This window comes from Phyllobates terribilis, unplaced genomic scaffold (assembly GCF_046119375.1).
Source record: "Phyllobates terribilis strain yellow unplaced genomic scaffold, ASM4611937v1 Scaffold_7__3_contigs__length_470593459, whole genome shotgun sequence".
Lineage (NCBI taxonomy): Eukaryota > Metazoa > Chordata > Amphibia > Anura > Dendrobatidae > Phyllobates > Phyllobates terribilis.
In genome coordinates, this window is record NW_027362767.1 from 380,318,419 (window position 1) to 380,343,175 (window position 24,757).

General features: G+C 41.4%; 1 protein-coding gene across 2 annotated transcripts in view; it reads right to left on the reverse strand.

The window, feature by feature from the left end:
- The window catches only part of LOC141154894 (leucine-rich repeat and fibronectin type III domain-containing protein 1-like protein), a 755,880-nt gene that overhangs the window by 486,551 nt on the left and 244,572 nt on the right, over positions 1 to 24,757 (reverse strand). The gene's annotated exons all lie outside the window — the stretch shown is intronic.

Genomic DNA, 24,757 nt, shown 5'->3' on the forward strand with positions numbered 1-24,757 from the left:
CATAACAATTGCACAAGGGATTGCTAAAAAAAAGGGAAAGCTTTTGTACATAAAAGGTATAAATTTAATCTCCTTTACAGTGACTCTGCTTAGATGCCATTAGTTGGGGGTAGAAAGACCTGCTGACAGGTTCCCTTGAATGCAATTTAATCAGTAAAAGGACAGGTGTAGACGACCGTATAAATCGGACTGATTCAACCCATGGTTTTGACGGATAGCACTCATACCCATGTTATTCTATGGGGCAGTGCACATGTCTGATTTTTTCCTCAGACTGAGGGATCAGGGGAAAAAGATTGCAGCATGCACAATTTGCCTCCGGATATCAGATGGCACTCACCCATTCAAGTCCATGCGTCCATGACTTCCGGGTGCGGTCTGATGTTCACAGACTGACTGCATGAAGAAGGTGGAGAAACTTTTTTTTTTTCTATCCATCTCTGAGAAAATCGGAACGCACTCTGAACGCGCACTCTGAACGCGCACTCTGAACGCGCACTCTGAACGCGCACTCTGAACGCGCACTCTGAACGCGCACTCTGAACGCGCAACCATAATCAATTCTTTCATTTTATGCTTTTTAGAGCACAAAAAAGCAAAAAAGGTAAAAAATCTACAAATTGCAAAAACTTTCAAAAGGAAACTGCCAATAAAAAAAAATAAAATGACTACTATTGGGTGATAACTGATGTTGTAGAGAAACATTTCTCATTTCATGAAAAGTAATTATATTAAAATAGTTGCAGAACTTTTTCATTATTCAATGATTTATTTAATCACATATCAGCAGATGTACAGCTTCGAATGATCATAACGTAGAGTTTACTAGTTATCTGATCATAGAAAGGGAGGATTGGATTATAAATTCTGCGGCCAGATAGACATTTCTGGGAACCAATGAAGTCGTTCAGCCGCATATCCATACATCAATCTTAAAAGAGGACAAATTGAAAGGAATGAGAGACAGGGGGATTTCAGTTTAACAGAGGGACAGATGGGAGGTATGCTGTTCCATATGCCAAGGTATCTGCTTTAAGCTAGATGCCATACTTCCTGAGTAATTATCTACATATAAACTGTATCCCTGAAGTATAGAAGTGGTGAAAACTCACCAAAGCAAAGACATGAGCACAAAGCATTCAGCACTATCATGGCGAAATATACAGTACATTTTATCTGTAGGATAGGCACTCTACATTGCACCACACACACTTTATATAGCAACGCCGCACTTTCTGTGCACAACTCACTTTGAGGAGTTTACTGCAAACCGGCTCATATACACTGATCAGCCATAACATTAATACCCCCTGAGGGGTGAAAAGAATAACTTTGAACTTTGGTTATCTTGTGATAATGGCAGCTGTCAAGCGTTGGTAGTACAGTTAGGTGCGAATCGATTCAGAACTTGATCCACCAGCCACATCAATAATCTGTGGCCGCTAGATAGGAGCACTGAAAACCGCCTCTTACCTGATGACATCCGTGTGTCATGGGTGTATCCAGTGTGATAGACAGTCGCTCTGGATCTGGCTGTAGAAGGTCATTGCTCTTGGCATTGCAGACCCTTTTTGATCCTCTCATCTCTGTAGTGTAGTGATATCCTTCTTTCTTTAGGACACAGCAGCGACCTCCACCTTCTGCTGCTAATTGACACACCCTTGCTTGGTAGTTAAAAACTCTCAGTGTCTCCAGAGAGTCGCCGGTGATAGTTCTATGTTCCTCTGTCCATACCTGGAGTACTTGTAGTCGGCTAGATTCTTCTTCAACTTACCTTGGAGGACAGTTGGCGTTTCTCTCGGGTGTCTTCTCAAGCTAAGTGTATCCCCTTTGTTTGTTTACCTTGTTGTCTTTAGTTACAGTGGGGACTGACTAGTGTTCACTGCGTGCCCTCCCTACCTAGGACCAAGCTCTAGAGACATTCAGGGATTAGGTTTCCTGCTTGGCGATAAGTGAGGAACCCATATAGGGAAGACAGGGTAGTCAGGGTGATATTAGATCTGCCTAGGGGTCTTCACTCCCCTTTCCCTAATTGTTGGGCTCCCTTCCCCCTCTTACCATCGTTGTACACTTGTTCCTTCTCTCACCTTGCATGACACAGTGGCTCCTCTTTTAATTAGAATTGTTAGGCTTTGTCAAGGCTTTCCTTTATTATTACTCCAAAACTAAAGCAAACCAAAGACTTATCTAGTCCAAAACCTAGACCTAATGGGGATCTTTTTTTTGGGAAATCTAGACCTCATTCTAGGTTTTGATGAAGTCACATGGTTTATTTCGGTAGCCCTAACCCAACATTGCGAAAGAATAGGCTGATGTGGATAGACATGTCTTTTTCTGCCTTACAAACTATGTTACCAAGTCATCAGTATATGTACAAAGCTAACACAGATGTGTAATAAATCATTCTCCATGTCTGGAGGATTTACAGTATATAACACACAGAGCAATTTCCTTTACTGAAAATACCGATGACTGAACCATCAATTCTTTCATTTTATGTTCTTTACAGCATAAAAAAGCAAAAAAATAATCTATAAATTACAAAAACTTCCAAAAAGAAACTCTGTGCCCCCCAAAAATAAATTACTATTATTGTAGGATAACTGGTATTGTAGAGAAACATTTCTCATTTCACGAAAAGTAATTACAAAACCTATAATAATTTTCTTGTAATTCTAACTTGAGGAACAACGTTCTACTGTAGAATCTCAGCAGCCCATTACTTACGCTACAATTTTTTCCTGGGGCTGTTCTTCAAAAAAACACAAAATCATAAAAACACCAACACTACTTTGGATGATAAAAAAAATAATGATATTTTATCAGCAAGAGGACTTTAGCCCTTCAATCTTCCACTATGTGAAAGCCTTTCCAGCATCCAGTTGGCATCCAGCTACATGTAGAATGCCAGAAGTGATGCGCACCCCAGTGTTGACGCTAGTGTGCATGCGCCGCTCATTATGGCCGAATGCGAACCACCTGTGGAGGATGTTATATTATATCTGCTCACACACAGTATATCACAGCCTTCCAAGGAAGCCCACGCAAAACGTGCGTCGGGGCTGCTGGCACGGGATCACACACAGGGAGTAATGGGTAAAACATTAGTTCTCAAATACTGATAGTCTACTTAATGACCTCTTAAATGTATATTATCTATGCTTACTTCAGAGTATCGGCTTGGTATAACCTTTACATGTTTTTATACATGATAACTTGTACTACTACTAATAATCTTCTTTATTTATATTGTGCCAACAGCGCTTTACAATTCAGGAAATTGACAGATATTATCATCACTGTCCCTATTGGGGCTCACTATCTACATTCCCTATCAGTATGTATTTTGGAGTGTGGGAGGAAACTGGAGAACCCGGAGGAAACCCACGCAAACACGGGGAGAACCTACAAACTCCTTGCAGATGTTGTCCTCTGTGGGATTTGAACCCATGACCCAAGTGATGCACGGCTGCCCGCACTAATACTGCCCCCCTTATATTATATGTGTAGATCTTGTGCCTTTTTCACCTCTTTTGCTACAGATTTTATTACTTTTAATGTATGTTTTATGCCACTTATTTTTTATAGTCTAATTAAACTAGGAGGGAGTCCCCCCTTATATAGTTTGGCCATTTTTTTGGCACATGACCTTTCAATTTTTTCATACTATGTTATCTGTTCAGAAAATATTGATCTCAGATATTGGTGCTGTTTCAGCAATGTCGGTGCTAACTCTCACAGGGCTTGCATGACACTATTATGTCACGAGATCCCTACAGCCAATCAGTGGCCACTTCACCCTTCCCTCCATCAGACAAACTAGGCATCCATAGGAAGTGAGAGAGCAGCCGCAGCCCTCACTTCCTCCAGACATCAGTTACGCCCAAAGAAGAGGACAGAGAAACAGTTGCTGTTTGGTCACAGGGATCGCGTGATATAACAATGTCACACAAGCCCTGGGAGAGTCAGTGTCGACACCACTGGAACGGCATCGGAGGTGAGGTTAGCCGCTGTTTTTTTCCTTGGGGGAAACATAGTGATTGAGAAGGGGTCTGATTAGTGGATAACCACTTTAACACACATTTAGAACTTACTTGTGTTTGGCAAAATAAAACTTAAAAAACTACAACTCATCTAGTGAAGCTTATTTAAAAATAAAAAAGTTATGGCTATTATAACTGTGAATGAATGAACATTAGATATGTACATTACAGACCAAAAGTTTGGACACACCTTCTCATTTAATGATTTTTCTGTATTTTCATGACTATGAAAATTGTACATTCACACTGAAGGCATCAAAACTATGAATTAACACATGTGGAATTATACACTTAACAAAAAAGTGTGAAACAATTGAAAATATGTCTTATATTCTAGGTTCTTCAAAGTAGCCACCTTTTGCTTTGATGACTGCTTTGCACACTCTTGGCATTCTCTTGATGAGCTTCAAGAGGTAGTCACCGGAAATGGTCTTCCAACAATCTTGAAGGAGTTCCCAGAGATGCTTAGCACTTGTTGGCCCTTTTGCCTTCACTCTGCGGTCCAGCTCACCCCAAACCATCTCGATTGGGTTCAGGTCTGGTGACTGTGGAGGCCAGGTCATCTGGCGTACACCCCATCACTCTCCCTCTTGGTCAAATAGCCCTTACACAGCCTGGAGGTGTGTTTGGGGTCATTGTCCTGTTGAAAAATAAATGATGGTCCAACTAAACGCAAACCGGATGGAATAGCATGCCGTTGCAAGATGCTGTGGTAGACATGCTGGTTCAGTATGGTTTCAATTTTGAATAAATCCCCAACAGTGTCACCAGCAAAGCACCCCCACACCATCACACCTCCTCCTCAATGCTTCACGGTGGGAACCAGGCATGTAGAGTCCATCCGTTCACCTTTTCTGCGTCGCACAAAGACACGGTGGTTTGAACCAAAGATCTCAAATTTGTACTCATCAGACCAAAGCACAGATTGCCACTGGTCTAATGTCCATTCCTTGTGTTCTTTAGCCCAAACAAGTCTCTTCTGCTTGTTGCCTGTCCTTAGCAGTGGTTTCCTAGCAGCTATTTTACCATGAAGGCCTGCTGCACAAAGTCTCCTCTTAACAGTTGTTGTAGAGATGTGTCTGCTGCTAGAACTCTGTGTGGCATTGACCTGGTCTCTAATCTAAGCTGCTGTTAACCTGCGATTTCTGAGGCTGGTGACTCGGATAAACTTATCCTCAGAAGCAGAGGTGACTCTTGGTCTTCCTTTCCTGGGGCGGTCCTCATGTGAGCCAGTTTCTTTGTAGCGCTTTATGGTTTTTGCAACTGCACTTGGGGACACTTTTAAAGTTTGCCCAATTTTTCGGACTGACTGACCTTCATTTCTTAAAATAATGATGGCCACTCATTTTTCTTTGCTTAGCTGCTTTTTTCTTGCCATAATACAAATTCTAACAGTCTATTCAGTAGGACTATCAGCTGTGTATCCACCAGACTTCTGCACAACACAACTGATGGTCCCAACCCCATTTATAAGGCAAGAAATCCAACTTATTAAACCTGACAGGGCACACCTGTGAAGTGAAAACCATTTCCGGTGACTACCTCTTGAAGCTCATCAAGAGAATGCCAAGAGTGTGCAAAGGAGTCATCAAAGCAAAAGGTGGCTACTTTGAAGAACCTAGAATATAAGACATATTTTCAGTTGTTTCACACTTTTTTGTTAAGTATATAATTCCACATGTGTTAATTCATAGTTTTGATGCCTTCAGTGTGAATGTACAATTTTCATAGTCAGGAAAATACAGAAAAATCTTTAAATGAGAAGGTGTGTCCAAACTTTTGGTCTGTACTGTATCTGTTATTTATAGGTGTGTAAGCTCGCTTGCATGTTTGTATTACATGTTAATGCCTGTGTAATGTATTAGCATGTGTATATTTTATAGGTACCTGATGTGAATTTTTCATGTTAAAGTGTATGATTATAGGCAGGGGACATATCACTGGGGGGCGAAGGGGCAAGTTCTGCACAGGGGCCCTTCATGGTCAGTGTCCACCCTTGAATTGAACCGTGGCACAATTGAAGAAAGCGTCGACTGTCTAGTTCCAACCTGATGGCCGCTGCGGACCACCAATTCCGATTAACTTGTCTAGACACTTGGAGACCTAAAAATCATCCACCCCCCCACTTCAGCATCAAAGTGTCACTTCTTACTCATGTAAATTATAGGCTGCTGTCGTTAATTGAAATATATAATGCTAGTCACATGTAATTATATCTAACGATCAGTATCATTAATACACTTATGTAGGCAGGACTGAAGGACTGATCTTTGAGTCATGTCTCCGTATTCAGAACACTTTGCACCTTGTAAGGATTACACCTTGAGTTATATAGATTGCATTGCCAAAATAATGTCATTTTAAATGTGTTTTGAGTGACACGATGACCTCAATTTGTGACACGGAAGACAATATGACAGAATCTATTTAATCACTCAGATAAAATGCCCAGGCTGAAGATACTGTGGAGCAAGAACGCGCTATGCTAGGAAATGAGAAAGTCTATTTAAGTCAACTAGTTTGTACTGGTGCTATTTTTTATGGTTGACTCCTCTCCCCTTGTCACCTTCGTCTCTGTGTTGAAACCATTTTTTTTTTTCCGGTCCTGTCACTTACATGGCTATCCATGTCTCAGGTATCCATCATGCTGCTGAATATATCTATCACAGTACCAGCCGGACATTTAAGACAAGGGGTAGACGAATTTGGAGGTGCCATTAGGAAAGAAAGCACAAAATTTATAAAGAAAACAAAGAAAAATAAAATAAAACAACTTCATTTAATTTTTTAAGACACAGTGGGGGAATTTATAAAAGTTGTTTGCACAACTTTTGTCATGTAAAACTTTTTTTTTGTCTCATGCCTGTTTTAAAAGTTGCTTAAAACTTGGGTAGCGTAATAGTTACCTAAGGAAGGGCAGAGGTAACTGTTTTTCAACAGATTTGTTGTCTGAAAGATTAAAAAATTGCTAAATTTTTAGAGCACGCTCACTTACTGCAGGCATAGAATTCATTTTCTATCATGAAAATGGCCAAAAATTTGCCAAATTTGTTGAGAGGTGAGCGTCTTAACAATAAAAGTAATGAATTAATAAATAATAATTGATACATTTAGAAAAATTTACTCCAATGCACTTCACTTTAGACTACTGGTCATGCAATGCTCAATCCCCTCTTCTGGGGAAGATGTCAAATACATAGGCTGAAGTGATCACGCATGCAATGTGAGACACTGCTCCTTCAATTGTCTATTTAAAATTGCAGAACCTTAGCCCCAAACCCTTTAAAAAATTGCCCTCAGTCTATTTACAATGCAGTATTAGAGCGTATGTAGATGTATGGATGTCACATATCACACAGCCAAATGTGCATGCTACAGCTACCACACCAAAGATGATGGTGGAGAGGCACACTCTGAAATTCCTTCACAAAGAAATCTTGTCCCATCCATGCTTGTTATGTTCTTAATTAGTTACGTTCTTTAGTAAAAAATCTAATTGGATTTCAAAACTCCATCCTGGTATCAAATGAATTTTGCTATGGATGCTGCTTCATTCATGGCAGGTCTTTGTTGCTTAACCCATGTCTTTTAGAAGGTGTCTCCTTTTTTAGAAGGTATGAGATATGGCTCAGTCTTTCCTATATGTAATTTTTTTTTTTTTATCCAAGTGGGCATGGTCTTCAACTTTTCTTTATTGGAATGGTCTTGAGGACCCCGTCCAATCAATTGGCTAGACCAGATTTACAAACAGGGAAGACAGGAAAGAAGAGGCGTGAGAACAAAAGAAAAATAATGCTGGATTCAGGAGAACAGGAGCATTTATCACATGTCCAAAAATATTTATGCCAAGTGACAGGTCCTCTTTATGCCACAATAAACACAGACCCAGATTTATCATTTGCATTTTTTTTTTAAAGTTTAGTGCCAGATTCCTGAAAATGGCACACGCAATTCATGAATTTGGCACAAAGTCAAAAATTGGATTTTTTTCTGTCTTGAATGGGGGTTTTTTTTTTTTACTTTTTGTCCCAAAAAGATACACTAGAAGGGGACTGGAGTGAAGTTGCATCAAATTTTGCAATTTTCTTAAAAAGTCGCAATTGATCAATCAGGTGAAAACCATTTGGATTCACGAAACTCTGCCCACAATGTGGAAAAAAAACAAAAACAGGCGAGCACTTATAAAACATAAAAATTAAAAGGTAAAAATAGAATTATGAATTGGGGGCAAACAAAAAAAGCTCACAAAACTAGACAAAAAGTAGTGCAAAGGCAAGAATGAATGGGGGCCATATGTCTAACCAGCAGGAAGAGTTATGTGTTAGAGCAAGAGAATCTGTGCAGATTTACATATGGTTTATTGAGAAAAGATTTAGCTTAACTTATAATTCATTAATTCAAATTTCTGCTCATTGGGAGTTTAAGAGTCCAGTGGGCGGTCCTACACAGTGACTGGCAGCCATCTTTGTATGCAAACTTCTACAATTAAGGCTGAGTGATTGGGACAAACCATTAAAAAAAGCAGTACAAGTAATGAATATTTTTATTCTTCTAGAATAAAAACAAGATTTTATAATGGGGAAACATCTCAGCTGTAGCGTTGGGAGAAGATGATGTATGTAGCACAGCTGAAAATACTAATTGGTTATTCACCTATATTTAGTACATTAGAGCAGGGAAAATATAAGCGCCAATGAAACCGATGTTCTCCCAAAGTGTCAATTCAGAAAAACCCATCTAATTAACTCAAAAAGCCATATGTTACAGAGACGTAAATTTAGAATATAGAATCTCCAGAGGATAAAAAATCTTTTGAGGATCAGATTGTTCCAGGAGTAAATACTATAATATTTTAGGTCAATGATTCCTTTATTATCTCATGAAAGAGAAGATACGGAGATAAGTAGTATTCATGTAAAGGCAATTAAATATATTAAAAAGTATTGTATATTTATAAAAAAAAATATTGCCATGTTGGGCAGCTGAGAATCCATCTAGGGCACTCATAAGTTTATTTAACCAAACATTAATAAGATTCAATAAGAGGTGGGCACCTCAATGGATTTGGCACATCCTTTCAGCTAATGTGCGCCACCACAAAAAATTAACTTTAGTCAAAGACGGGGGTTCAAACTTGTCCTAATTTATGCCAATTTTATGGTGTGAATTTTGATGAACTTGAAGGGCGCACTCAGCCAGGTACCCTCCAAGCTAAGATCTGACCACTTTTCAATAAGTTGGTGGAGCTGGATGGGATTAGTGTGAATACTTGTGAGTTGTGAAAACATTTTGCAACCTTTTAAGCACTGTAGAAAGCCGCTTGATGAATAGGAACTTCTAGATTCTTTCGGTGTGGACTGGAAGTCAGTATTCTTAGGAGACCCTCTATGTGACTCTCATGGGAATGAATAGAGAAACTTATGTTCCAACATGAAAGCAAAGTAGAATTTTTTTATTCATAGTGTCATCATGTGACAATGGAGAGGTTGGAACAGATCAAATAACTCACTAATGATATGTTCAGTTAAAAAATTATAATAAAAAAGGATAACACAGCCACCACCACCATTTAAGAGTCCTTCTTTAAAAAAGTGAGTCATTAAAAAAAAAATTATTTCCACCTTCACAAAAGACACTTGCACAAGAAATGCAAAAGCTTAGGACACTGCCTTGCCACTAGCAAACACACCATTTGACACAGATTTCAGTTTTTTTTATGTGTCGTCTTGGTTATGCTTTCTAGTGCATTAAAAAAAGCATTATTGTAATTTTTGGGATGTGATTAGCGCAAATCAAATGCAAAATGTTAGAATTCACCAGGACTTGCAAAATTTATAAAATGTGACTCAAATTTTATTAGCATGGAATCGGTTCGATCATCTCTAGCTTTTACTTTGCCTTTTTTACAGGATAACCTTCTGCAGTGGCCACTGGATTTTTAGTTTCAGAACTGTCCAAAACTGCTTATATATATTTGGACCCTTAATGGGAATGGGTTGCAGGGATAAGCTGCAGGAAGTAAATTTTTATGGAAGAATGTAACTGCTAGGTTTAAACCAGCTCCGTATGTATGTGCATGAACCCGATAGATATACGTTTCGGACTGTATATAAACGTTACTACATATAATGTTTTATGCAATAATCAAAAGCTACAAAATAAAGCATTCATAACATCAGAGCATTGCTAAGCCGGGTCGGGCACAAATACAGATCCAAATTAGTGGCTGCTTGTTAATGTGTCAGCGTGCTGAGTAACACCGACCTGTTTGTCTTATCTGCTGAGACGCCATTTTCACCGTGATGCCGGCTTCTGCAGACAGATGCTTCCAATTCTTCAGGGATCGCAGGCTATATTTGTTTCTAGGTTTCCTTTTACTAAAAAGACTATATTCAGAATTGATACGCTGCAGTACTCTGCCCTATATTCCAGAAGATAAAAAAGCCGGGCTCATCCAGAGTCCACAATGACAGCAGCCTCACAGGCAGCGCTCTTATCTCGGACAACAAAAATCTGTTTTCTTGGGGTCTAGAGATTGACAATGACCTGAATTAAATGTTGATGTTGATGTCTGGAAGCAAAACGAAGGAGGAGAAAAGTCTCCTCATTTTTTAACATGTCTCATTATAATGCAGCTTAAAGCATGTCTGCAGTGGACAATGCAAATAATGATCACTTAAATGCTTTTCGTCTGGGCAGGTCTAACTAACATTACATAATCAATGGTAAATTAATTATTGTCGCCCTATAACATTCCCTTTATCCTAAAACATACCTTTTTATACATTCCTCTCTTATACTACCATCTCCAGTGCTGCACTTAGTCTATAATATATTTATGCTCATCGTATACATCGCTACTTTTGATCATATTCAAAGCTTGTTCAGTCAACTATGATCTCCCCCTATCAAAACTTCTCCATAAACATGGCTGCACGCTGCCAGGAAGGGATTTTTTTTTCTATTATGAGAAGAATGACATCCTTCCTATCTGCCATTGTTGGAATTTTAAAAACTGCCCCCTTTATGGTAACTAAAAAAAAATCTGAAAAATTACAATTTTCACACTGGCCACAAAGCCTAATACTAGATTCAGACTTCCTACTCAGTACAGAATTTTCAGCAGTTTCATTATCATCACCTCCTACAATAACATATAACACCTCTATATACAGTAGATAACACAGGATCCACCATTCACAATAGCTGATGTCACAGCTCACCTCCTCCTCCTGTACAATGACTGAACCCCTCTACATACAGTAGCTAACACGAGATCCACCATTCACAATAGGTGATATCACAGCTCACCTCCTCTTCCTCCTGTACAATGACTGATAACACCTATATACAGTAGATAACACAGGGTCCACCATTCTCAATAGGTGATGTCACAGCTCACCTCCTACCCCTCCTGTACAATGAGTGATAACACCTCTATATACTGTAGATAATACAGGATCCACCATTCACAATAGGTGATATCACAGCTCACCCCCTACTCATGTACAATGACTGATAACACTTCTATATACAGTAGATAATACAGGATCCATCATTCACAATAGGTGATGTCACAGCTCCCCTCTTCCTCCTGTACAATGACTGAACCCCTCTACATACAATAGCTAACAGGTGATCCACCATTCACAATAGGTGATATCACAGCTCACTTCCTCCTGTACGACGACTGATAACACCTCTATATTCAGTAGATAATACAGGATCCACCATTCACAATAGGCGATGTCACAGCTCACCTCCTCCTGTACAACGAATGATAACACCTCTATATTCAGTAGATAATACAGGATCCACCATTCACAATAAGTGATGTTGAGGCACCCTGCTATTACAGGTACCACAGGACACAAAAGGGTGCATGGACGGACTTCTCCACAAGAGGCCCTCATTACATAACAGACACCTACACCCTTCCACCTCATACCACCAGAGGGAGCCTGATAGGGATATATATACTGGAGGGTGGAGTTAGGCAGTCAGTGTGCGTGCTGGCACAGAGATCAGTGAAGAAGCAGCATGTGAGCTGCTGTGCTGAGGGCCAGCCAGGGCCTAAAGCATGTGCTAAAGCCTCCGGGCCTAGAGCGTGGCCGGAGGCAAGGAGAAGAGTGAGAGGCGTTATGGGGGCAAAGGGGCATCTTAGGCTCACCCCGGAACACAAGTCGGACACCGAGTCCGCGCCTACAGGGTCCTCTACGCCCAGTAGAAATAACCGGTATATCAGGAGGATTCTAAACCCCTGGTCAACCTGAAGCTACAATAATTTAAAGAACTAGGAACCACGAAGGCCCCAGCGTCCAGGGATAGTGGTAGCCAGAAGAAAGTTCTTACCACCAAGCATGCAGGTGAGGAGAGTGGAAGAGCACAGAAGCTAGGCCAAGTTCCAGGCTGACTAGAAGCTTAGAGAGAGGAAGACACGGATCAGGAGGCCTTATACCCGCTCACTGGGGAGAGTCCCGAAGTGCACCCTTCCTATTAAGTACCCTGGACCCTACCTGTTGTTACACCAGTAAAGGTACTGAAGCGATTCCTCTGTGTGCGTGTCCGTCATTCCACCTGACCCGACCGGGCCACCTCTCACCTGCATCCCTTCCATCAACTCTGCCCTGGGGCCCGCTCTGCCTGTGGGGAGCAGAAACATCCCAGCTGCCATCCCATCACCCCCGGAGGTCTGCAGCAGAGCCGGTACTCATTACCGGGAACCACAGGTGGCGTCTCGAGACAAAAACTGCTAACAAACCCCCTTTTAAAGAGTGACCCCAGGGTACGGGCCCGGGAGGCGACTGCCGTGATATCCTGTAAAGAAGGTAAAGGCCCGGGTACCGAGTCTCCCCCATATATCTGTTAGAACCTTGTGTTTTGCGGTCACGTGACCATCTGCCTTTATATTCCAGCTCCGCCCTTCTGGCTGTGCTGGACTTCAGTGTTTGACTGTTTCTCTAGCCTGGTGCTTCGGTGCCTTTCTCTGTCTAGTTCGCTTGGTCCTCTGGGACCTCTTGTACATTTTGTCAGTTTGTCTTTTTGTGCTCTGCAACAACTTCTGTTTAGGAGGTGTCCCTTTTTTGTCCCAGTCCTTAGTTCTTTTAGGGACCCCTCCCTTAATTCTATAGGTCTTCGTTCAGACTAGCCGAGGACTAAGGCGGGTTTGTTCGCTAGGAACAGGCAGCCCGCTACATAGTAGGGATTCAGGTTAGTCTAACTGTAGGGACAGCTTTCCCCTATCTTTCCTTAGTTCATGTTGCAGATCATAACAATATCCCTCTGGGCGAGTCAATGTCACAGCTCACCTCCTCCTGTACAACGACTGATAACACCTCTATATTCAGTAGATAATACAGGATCCACCATTAAATATAGGTGATATCACAGCTCACCCCCTCCTCCTGTAGAATGACTGATAACACCTCTATGTACAGTAGATAACACAGGATCCACCATTCCCAAAAGCACCGCTCCAGTCCCATGGCGCCATTTTGTGAGCGCAGCTTTTGAGTGTCCAGAAGTCAGAAGTGCCTCTCCACAAGCTCTCAGTACAAATCTATGAGAGGAAGAACGAGGCCAGAACGAGGCTCTCATAGACTTGTATTGAAGAGTGACCTCCGGCGCAGTGCCATGAAACACCGGAGCAGCCGGCAGGTCACTAACTGCAGGAGACGGACCGGAGCGGCGGGGAAACCGATGAAGGTGAGTATCAAACAGGGAACAGGGAACTTACACCACTCCAGCAGTGTAAAAAAAAACACTGGAGTGGTGCTTTAACGGCTGCGGCTCACCTAAATGGATCTTTAGTCACAAACTTTACTGAAAAATTCATGTACCCGGTTCTTTCCTCCTCCTTTCTTGTGGCTTTACCTGTTTTACATCGGATTCTATGACACAAGGGAGAGTCCAGCATTTATTCCTCCTGACCCCTCCATACACATGCACGCTCACTGTCGCAGAGCGTACATGTATTTTCAAAGAGCAGTGAGGAGTAAACCGGATTGAATTTCGAAAGCCGGATCCTTCTTCAGTCCTCCACATCATTTGAGAGGGGTAGCTGGTAGGCCCCCTCCATATAGATAAGATAGTTAGCAAGTCCTATAATCAGCAGGTGGCGCATGTGAGTGGGCATATTTGGAAAACTTACATTAGTCGAATAATGATTTAAAATGTTCTAAAAAAAAAATGTTCCTTATTTTGAATTAACTTTCACTTTTTTGGCCTTTGGAAAAAAAAAAATCAAACTGATAATCGCAAATCTCTGCCGGCGATCTCCTGTAATCTTTAATAATGTAGACTCCCGTTTATACTAACAGCAGGTAATATCAGCTTCATGTTTTTTTTCTGTGATGGACGCTAAATCCAATATATGTATAATATCAACCCAGCTCCAGGGGCTTAGAACATAGAATGGGTTTTAATGAAAAACAACATAGCGGAAAGACAAGCACCGGGAAAGGTGAAGGTCTATCACACAAGGTGTGCCGGACCGGGCAGTAGAATGCCAAGACGGGTAGCATGGAATGGTTGATGCCATGCCGTGGCTAATCGTATGCAGATGAACATGTCTCCCATAGTTCAATGCTTACTCTATAGACAACGGCAACTTATTAGGTAGAAATCAGCCAGAGGAGGCAGGAGTGAGAGATTCGAAGCCAAGGAGTGGATGAATTGGATTTGTCACCTATAATAGGGTGTCGGATGTTGGGCGAAGGAGCTGAGAATGTTTATTTAACCGCTGGATGTGAAGCCGCGTCCCGTCTTCTGGACGAGAACCTTGTTTATTTCTTCCATCTAAGGCAGCAGAGCTGAAATAAATAGTCAGGTATCTGGCCGAGCATTTAACCTTGTCGATGAGAGGAGGCTTGTGCTGCTTGGATAACTGTGTCTCTCGGGATTGCACACACTGCATCCCAACAGACTAATGCGCCTGATTTACACCCACAACATCTATAAATGGGGCAGTTTACAACGTATTTCATTCCAGGAAAACAATAGCACATATTATTTTCTCAGTCTGCATAAACCAGGAACATCTGTGCATTAGAATGGACAGTTTTGCATTAGAATGGACAGTTTTGCATTCTCTTTCTTTATTATTATTTTTTCATTTTTTTGTTTATATCATGTTTTATATTTTTTTTAGACTATATTTTAAAAAGTAACATAAATTTTTGATTGTTTTAAATGAAGGGGATCAAGTGCCACAAAACCCCTACGCTACACAAAAAGGGCAATATTAATATTGATACAAGGACGAGCTAGGATGATGTTGCTACAGATTTATGGTTGGGATAACTCAAACAGCGGAGTCTAAAATCTCCCATATACATTATTCTAAAATGAGCTGATTCGGCCGATAATCAGATTTATAATAATTTCTATAGCACCAACATATTCCGCAGTGCTTTACAATTAAGAGGGGAAATGTCCACACATGACAACACATTACAGAGTAACACATAGTGCAACGCATACTAAGAGGAGTGAGGGACCAGCTCACAAGCTTACAACCTATGAGGAACTAGGGGGGACATAAATGCTAAAAGGTAAAAATAAAGTCATTGTCATGTACGCTTCAGCCATCAGTATAAAATAGGGGCATTCAAATAACCTTGTATGAACCAGTCCTCAGCCAGTATGTCTACAACTACAGGTAGAAAGTGCTACAGTGCGTGTAAGAGAGAACAGGGAATAATTAGATTAGTGAGGTAATAGGCTAGTCTAAAGAAATGTGTTATTAGGGCTCGCTTGAGACTGTGGATACTGGGCATTAAGCGGATTGTCTGGGGTAGTGCATTCCAGAAAACTGGTGCAGCACGAGAGAAGTCTTGGAGATGGGAGACAGAGGTTTGAATTATATATACAGGTGCATCTCACTAAATTAGAATATCATCAAAAAGTTAAATTTATTTCAGTTCTTCAATACAAAAAGTGAAACTCATATATTATATAGAGTCATTACAAACAGAGTGATCTATTTCAAGTGTTTATTTCTGTTAATGTTGATGATTATGGCTTACAGACAATGAAAACACAAAAGTCATTATCTCAGTAAATTAGAATACTTTATAACAACAGCTTGAAAAATGTTTTTAAAATCTGTAATGTTGGTCTACTGAAGTGTATGTTCAGTAAATGCACTCAATGCTTGGTCGGGGCTCCTTTTGCATCAATTACTGCATCAATGCGGCAATGTGGCATGGAGGCGATCAGCCTGTGGCGCTGCTGAGGTGTTATGGAAGCCCAGGTTGCTTTGATAGCAGCCTTCAGCTCGTCTGCATTGTTCGGTCTGGTGTCTATCATCTTCCTCTTGACAATACCCCATAGATTCTCTATAATAGATTCTCTATGGGGTTAAGGTCAGGCGAGTTTGCTGCCAATCAAGCACAGTGATACTGTTGTTTGTCAACCAAGTATTGGTACTTTTGGCAGTGTGGACAGGGGCCAAGTCCTGCTGGAGAATGACATTTCCATCTCCATAAAGCTTGTCGGCAGAAGGAAGCATGAACTGATCTAAAATTTCCTGATAGACGGCTGCGCTGACTTTGGTCTTGATAAAACACAGTGGACCTACAGCAGCAGATGACATGGCTCCCCAAACCATCACTGATTGTGGAAACTTCACACTAGACCTCAAGCAGCTTGGATTGTGGCCTCTCCACTCTTCTTCCAGACTCTGGGACCTTGATTTCCAAATAAAAATTGGAACTCTGGGACCTTGTGGAGTGTGTCAATGATTGCCTTCTGGACATTTCTCAAGTCAGCAGTCTTCCCCATGATTGTGGAGCCTACTGAAACAGACTAAGGGGCCTTTTTAAATGCTTAGGAAGCCTTTGCAGGTGTTTTTTGTTAATTATTCTAATTTACTGAGATAATGACTTTTGTGTTTTCATTGGCTGTAAGCCATAATCATCAACATTAACAGAAATAAACACTTGAAATAGATCCCTCTGTTTGTAATGACTCTACAGTCATGGCCAAAAGTTTTGAGAATGACACCAAAATTATATTTTCACATGATCTGCTGGCCTCTGGTTTTTATTAGTGTTTGTCTGATGTTTATATCACATACAGAAATATAATTGCAATCATATTATGAGTACCAATAGGTTATATTGACAGTTAGAATGAGTTAATGCAGCAAGTCAATATTTGCAGTGTTGCCCCTTCTTCTTCAAGACCTCTGTAATTCTCCCTGGCATGCTCTCAATCAACTTTTGGACCAAATCCTGACTGATAGCAGTCCATTCTTGCATAATCAATGCTTGCATTTTGCCAGAATTTGTTGGTTTTTGTTTGTCCACCCGTCTCTTGATGATTGACCACAAGTTCTCAATGGGATTAAGATCTGGGGAGTTTCCAGGCCATGGACCCAAAATCTCTATGTTTTGTTCCATGAGCCATTTAGTTATCACCTTTGCTTTATGGCAAGGTGCTCCATCATGCTGGAAAAGGCATTGTTGGGCGCCAAACTGCTATTGGACGGTTGGGAGAAGTTGCTCTTGGAGGACATTCTGGTACCATTCATAGAATCATAGAATGGTAGAGTTGGAAGGGACCTCCTGGGTCATCTGGTCCAACCCCCTGCTCAAAGCAGGATTCACTAGATCATCTCAGACAGATGTCTGTCCAGCCTCTGTTTGAAGACGTCCATTGAAGGGGAACTCACCACCTCTCGTGGCAGCCTGTTCCACTCATTAATCACCCTAACTGTCAAAAAGTTTTTTCTAATATCTAATCTGTGTCTCCTCCCATTTAGTTTCATCCCATTGCTTCTAGTCTTTCCTTGTGCAAATGAGAATAAAGATGATCCTTCTACAATGTGACAGCCCTTGACATATTTGTAGACAGCTATTAAGTCTCCTCTCAGTCTTCTTTTTTGCAAGCTAAACATTCCCAAATCCTGCAACCGTTCCTCATAGGACATGGTTTGCAGACCAGTCACCATTCTGGTCGCTCTTCTCTGAACTTGCTCCAGTTTGTCTATGTCTTTTTTAAAATGTGGTGCCCAAAACTGTACACAGTATTCCAGATGAGGTCTGACCAAAGAGGAGTAAAGACCGATAATGACTTCACGTGATCTAGACTGTATGCTTCTGTTAATACATCCCAGAATTGTATTTGCCTTTTTTGCTGCTGCATCACACTGTTGACTCATTCTTTATTCATGGCTGTGTTTTTAGGCAAGACTGTGAGTGAGCCGATTCCCTTGGCTGAGAAGCAACCCCACACATGAATGGTTTCAGGATGCTTTACAGTTGGCATGAGACAAGACTGGTGGTAGCGCTCACCTCTTCTTCTCCGAATAAGCTGTTTTCCAGATGTCCCAAACAATCGAAAAGGGGATTCATCAGAGAAAATGACTTTGCCCCAGTCCTCAGCAGTCCACTCCCTGTACCTTTTGCAGAATATCAGTCGGTCCCTGATGTTTTTTCTGGAGAGAAGTGGCTTCTTTGCTGCTCTCCTTGAAACCAGCCCTTGCTCAAAGAGTCTCCGCCTCACAGTGCGTGCAGAAGCACTCACACCAGCCTGCTGCCATTCCTGAGCAAGTTCGGCACTGCTGGTAGTCCGATCCCGCAGCTGAAACAGTTTTAAGATACGGTCCTGACGCTTGCTGATCTTTCTTTGGCGCCCTGAAGCCTTTTTGACAACAATGGAAGCTCTCTCCTTGAAGTTTTTGATGATGCAATAGATTGTTGACTGAGGTGCAATCTTTGTAGCTGCGATACTCTTCCCTGTTAGGCCATTTTTGTGCAGTACAATGATGGTTGCACGTGTTTCTTTAGAGATAATCATGGTTAACTGAAGAGAAACAATGATACCAAGAACCAGCCTCCTTTTAAAGTGTCCAGTGATGTCATTCTTACTTAATCATTGATCGCCAGCCCTGTCCTCATCAACACCCACACCTGTGTTAATGGATCAATCACTAAAACGATGTTAGCTGCTCCTTTTAAGGCAGGACTGCAATGATGTTAAAATGTGTTTTGGGGGTTAAAGTTCATTTTCTGGGCAAATATTGACTTTGCAAGTACAGTAATTGCTGTTAAGCTGATCACTCTTTGACATTCAGGAGTATATGCAAATCGCCATTACAAAAAATGAAGCAGTAAACTTTGGAAAAATTACTATTTGTCTCATTCTCAATACTTTTGGCCATGACTGTATATAATGAGTTTCACTTTTTGTATTGAAGAACTGAAATAAATTAACTTTTTGATGATATTCTAATTTAGTGAGATGCACCTGTAGATGATAAAATGCATATGGGGGCCTCCTGATTCTCCTCTGATAGATGATATTGGGGAATGGGAGAAAGAAGAATTAAGCTTGTTGAATTTCAAAGCCTAATTCTTTCGAGTTTGACAACGGCTCTCTCAGAGAACTCAAGGGCTCTTGGCTTATCCGAGCGTTCCTGTGTATGAGGGAGTCAGGAGGGATAGCTGTGAGCCGAACAATTGCTGTGACCAACAGCTTTCTAATGAGTATGGGGGTCTTAAGGGTTTTAAATCTTTTAACCTTCATAAGGTCATGTGGAGTTGGCTGCAGGAAAGTCTCCAAGAGGAATAGCTAACAAATAGATGACTCCAATGCACAGAACCAAGGCAGTAAATAGAAAGTATAGCCAGGGCAAAGTCAGAGCAGGTTCTCACATTGGTAGACAGGCTGAAGGTAAGGGTAGGCAGCATCCATGTAAGCATACTAAGGAAATAAGCAAGATCAATGCCAAAAGATACTGTAAAGAAAACCAAAAGAAGACCATGGCTACTGTGCATTGTCTGTGGAGCGGGGACTCCACGCGTATGTTCACTTAGAGTTTTCAGACATGTATTTTGAAGTGGATCTGCTTCAAAATGCACATTATCAATCACAATGTATTCAAAGAGTGGTTGCAGAGGTTTTTAATGTGGGTTTTGAATCATATCCGCTTTAAAAACCACATAAAAAACTCTTGGTGCATATACCCCAATGAGTCCTGGCCCTTCGAGATGCTGAAACTCAGGGCATGTGCAAGCACCATCAGTAGGGAAGAAACATCAGAAAGGAGACAGCTGCCACAAAAGGGCCTGAGCAGTAGTGCAATATGTAGTAGATGATGTACAAGATCTTGGGCTTGGAGGCCAAGATTAATAGGTTAGCAGAGGAAAACAAGACTACACCAGTCCTGACTTCATATATTGAAGGACAATGTCATCTGTGAACCCTTCCCGCCTGGATGTGCTGATAATACTCAAACAGCAAATTGTTTCTTCAGAGAAGAAGAGTGCCACCTATAGGAGGTAGAAATCCTAAAAGCTAATATCAACCCTTTAATGAGCCTGGCCACGTGACTTAGGATATCAACCAAACCAGACATTCTATTTGGAAACCTATTTCGGGGTGTTTCTCCCTCTTCAGTGCTAAGCAAGAGGTTTGATTTCGCTGGATGAGAGGCCCTGAATGTGGCCTCAGAGGTAACATCTCCTAGGGGAGCACGCCAAGCCGACATAGGGAGACTTATAGACCATTAATTTTCAGGTCCTCTTCCTTTCTGAAGGATCAATTTGCATATTTAATTTCCCAAAGGAGCATTGCATGGCCAATAAGTCTCCTTTCTCCAGCTTGGTACTCTAAATAAGGAGAGATGTTACATCTTAGACACCCTTAGAGGCCTCTCACCTAGCCAAATAAAACCTCATGGTTTGTGAACACTTGTCTAGAAATAGAATAAAAGCCAAAACAGACACTCTAAGTCATATAGCAAAGCTCATTAAAGGGTCAATATTTATTTTTAGGATTGGTGCATCCAACCAGTGGCACTAGAGCTGAAGCCCTCTTCTCAGCAGAGGCAATTTGCATATTTAATTTCCCAGAAAATAATTGCATGGCCGATAAGTCTCCTTACGCTGGCTTGGAGATGTTACCCCTTAGATAATTCTACCCCAGAGCATATATGAAGAAAAGCCTCACCATTGATACCAGAGTGTAGATTTGGAGTTGAAGGAACACAACATCTTCTATATTTTTTCCAGTACCAATTTTTGGAATAAAAGAAAATGTACATATAAGGAGATTTATTGTCTTCTTGACCTAAAAAATCCTTCTGTTTAGCTCCAATTACCTGGTTTTATAGTACATTTATATATTAAAAAATCTGTATATTCCAGAGCTGAAGGAATTTGGGGTTAAATATGTCTGTACAGTATATGTGTGTGTATTTTTGGATGATTTTTCAAGGAGATGTAGCGTTGCTGGTTCTATAGCTGTGGTTGGTGACAGTGACAAATGAGTCGTGTACGGATACACAGTACAGCCACTCAATTACCCGACATAGTTATGTTATTTTCAACGCAAGTCCATCGAGAAGCTCAAATTGCATTTCACCCAATAAGAGTAACATAAAAAGTCTGTAGTTACCAACAGGAGATCAAGATTCAAGAAAAATCTCTCCAGCTCCTCCTGTTCCACTGGGACAAGCGCGAGGCCGGAAGAAACGCTGCGTGAGTTTTCAGATATATGCATCACAGCAAAATTTTCCAGTCCCTTCCCAGCATGAGATCATAATGAAAAGTTGCTGAAAGTTGCAATGAACATTTAGATAAAAGCTATAAAAAGTGGAGTTCACATCTTAGAAAATAAAGTACAGTAGCATATTTTGGAGATTCTACTTTTACGTACCACTCCCCACTCCAGTGCCTCTCTCCTTTGCTGAGTACATGCCAAGAAGGTACCTTTTTACCTTGGCAGCTTATTCCAAGGGTCTCTGAATCTTTACCATTTTCTGCCCACCTGCCGCAGTTTTCATATTCTTGACGTTCCGTTTGCTTGGGTATTTGGTTTCGTCTCTGTATCTCTGTACACTTTCGCGGTTTGAACTTGGCTCACACTTCTTCTCCCATTCACTCCTATGGCTTTGATGATCATCTCGCTGATCATCTACTTTGGACCTACAGCTTTCATCTGAATACCTTTCTGTGCTTTATTGGCCAGTTCAGATTTTTGGTCAATGTGTGACCACTTTTATCCCCAAAAAGTGGAGAGGCAGTGTGCACACTTGACTGTCACTCCATTCATTCTTTGTGGGATTGCGGGAGCGCTGTACTCTGCTTTCTCCTACAGTCTCATAGGTAATGAATGGAGTTGAGGTTTAGCATGGGTACTAGAACTCCCTTCTATCCATGAGGAAAGTGGTCCTTTTTGGCAATTGGTGAGTGTCCTGATCCTATAGATAGGCGACAACTTCTTCCTACTGGAATTCTGGCGATCCATGGGAGAAGCTAACCCTCCACCGATCTAGAAGTTATCACTTAGCCAATGGATAGGTGATAACTTCTACCAGTAGAACACCTCTTAAAGGGGTCGTCCAGTCAAAACCGATATGTCTGCAGTCACTCTGTGAGACTGCAGACTTATGAATCCCCAGCCGTCGTTAGTGATGAGCGAGCATGCTCGCTACTGCTCGGTGATCGCCCAAGCATCTCACTGCTCGAGATGCTCGGAGCTCGCCAAGTATTTTCGGGATTGCCTGCCATGCACTGTAATGCCGTAGCCATATTGGTTGTTGACATTACAGTGATTGGCTGGCCGCACAGCGTCATCAGGTCTATATCAGACCTGGCGCCGCCATGTTCGTCACAGTCACTCCGGATCAGACAGTGTAGGGAAAGCTGCTGCTGTGTCAGGGAGAGATTTGATCATGTATTAGGTAGTGTAGGGAGAAAAACCGTACATTACACATATCCATCTTAACAAACAGTCCTTGTGAGGACTAATCCAAGTGCAGAGATATCAGGCAGGCAGGGTGTATAGGCAGGCAGGCAGGCAGTGTATATAGCAGACTGCAGTGCATATAGCACAAGAGGCTCCATTCCAATTCTGCCTTCTGCTGCTGTTAGATATTTCTATACAAAGGCCCAGGTCTCAGGGGCCAGGAATACTTTTCTTTGGATCTTAATCCTCATTATTTGCTTAAAAAGCAATCCAGTAAACACCATTTTTTCTGCGCCATTTGCTTGTTGGCACTGCAGAATACAGCCAGGTCCTTTCCATATTAGAGCGCTAGAAATGCAGCTATTTAAAACTATGTTTTCTCCGTCAAACGGATCACATATACAGTGGTGGCCAAAAGTATTGGCACCCCTGCAATTCTGTCAGATAATACTCAGTTTCTTCCTGAAAACGATTGCAATCACAAATTCTTTGGTATTATTATCTTCATTTAATTTGTCTTCAATGAAAAAACACAAAAAGAATTGTCCTAAAGCCAAATTGGATACAATTCCACACCAAACCTAAAAAAGGGGGTGGACAAAAGAATTGGCACTGTTTGAAAAATCATGTGATGCTTCTCTAATTCGTGTAATTAACAGCACCTGTAACTTACCTGTGGCACCTAACAGGTGTTGGCAATAACTAAATCACACTTGCAGCCAGTTAACATGGATTAAAGTTGACTCAACCTCTGTCCTATGTCCTTGTGTGTACCACATTGAGCATGGAGAAAAGAAAGAAGACCAAAGAACTGTCTGAGGACTTGAGAAACCAAATTGTGAAGAAGCATGAGCAATCTCAAGGCTACAAGTCCATCTCCAAAGACCTGAATGTTCCTGTGTCTTCCGTGCACAGTGTCATCAAGAAGTTTAAAGCCTATGGCACTGTGGCTAACCTCCCTAGATGTGGATGGAAAAGAAAAATTGCCGAGAGATTTCAACGCAAGATTGTGCGGATGGTGAATAAAGAACCTCGACTAACACTCAAACAAGTTCAAGCTGCCCTGCAGTCCGAGGGTGCAACAGTGTCAACCCGTACTATCCGTCGGCGTCTGACTGAAAAGGGACTGTATGGTAGGATACCCAGGAAGACCCCACTTCTTACCCCGAGACATAAAAAAGCCAGGCTGGAGTTTGCCAAAACTTACCTGAGAAAGTCTAAAACGTTTTGGAAGAATGTTCTCTGGTCAGATGAGACAAAAGTAGAGCTTTTTGGCAAAAAGCATCAACATAGAGTTTACAGGAAAAAAAAAAGAGGCATTCAAAGAAAAGAACACGGTCCCTACAGTCAAACATGGCGGAGGTTCCCTGATGTTTTGGGGTTGCTTTGCTGCCTCTGGCACTGGACTGCATGACCGTGTGCATGGCATTATGAAGTCTGAAGACTACCAACAAATTTTGCAGCATAATGTAGGGCCCAGTGTGAGAAAGCTGGGTCTCCCTCAGAGGTCATGGGTCTTCCAGCAGGACAATTACCCAAAACACACTTCCAAAAGCACTATAAAATGGTTTGAGAGAAAGCACTGGAGACTTCTAAGGTGGCCAGCAATGAGTCCAGACCTGAATCCCATAGAACACCTGTGGAGAGATCTCAAAATGGCAGTTTGGAGAAGGCACCCTTCAAATATCAGGGACCTGGAGCATTTTGCCAAAGAAGAATGGTCTACAATTCCAGCAGAGCATTGTAAGAAACTCATTGATGGTTACCGGAAGCGGTTGTTCGCAGTTATTTTGGCTTAAGGTTGTGCAACCAAGTATTAGGCTGAGGGTGCCAATACTTTTGTCTGGCCCATTTTTGGAGTTTTGTGTGAAATTATCAATGATTTGATTTTTGCTTCATTCTCTTTTGTGTTTTTTCCTTGCAAGCAAATTAAATGAAGATAATAATACCAAAGAATTTGTGATTGCAATCATTTTCAGGAAGAAACTGAATATTATCTGACAGAATTGCAGGGGTGC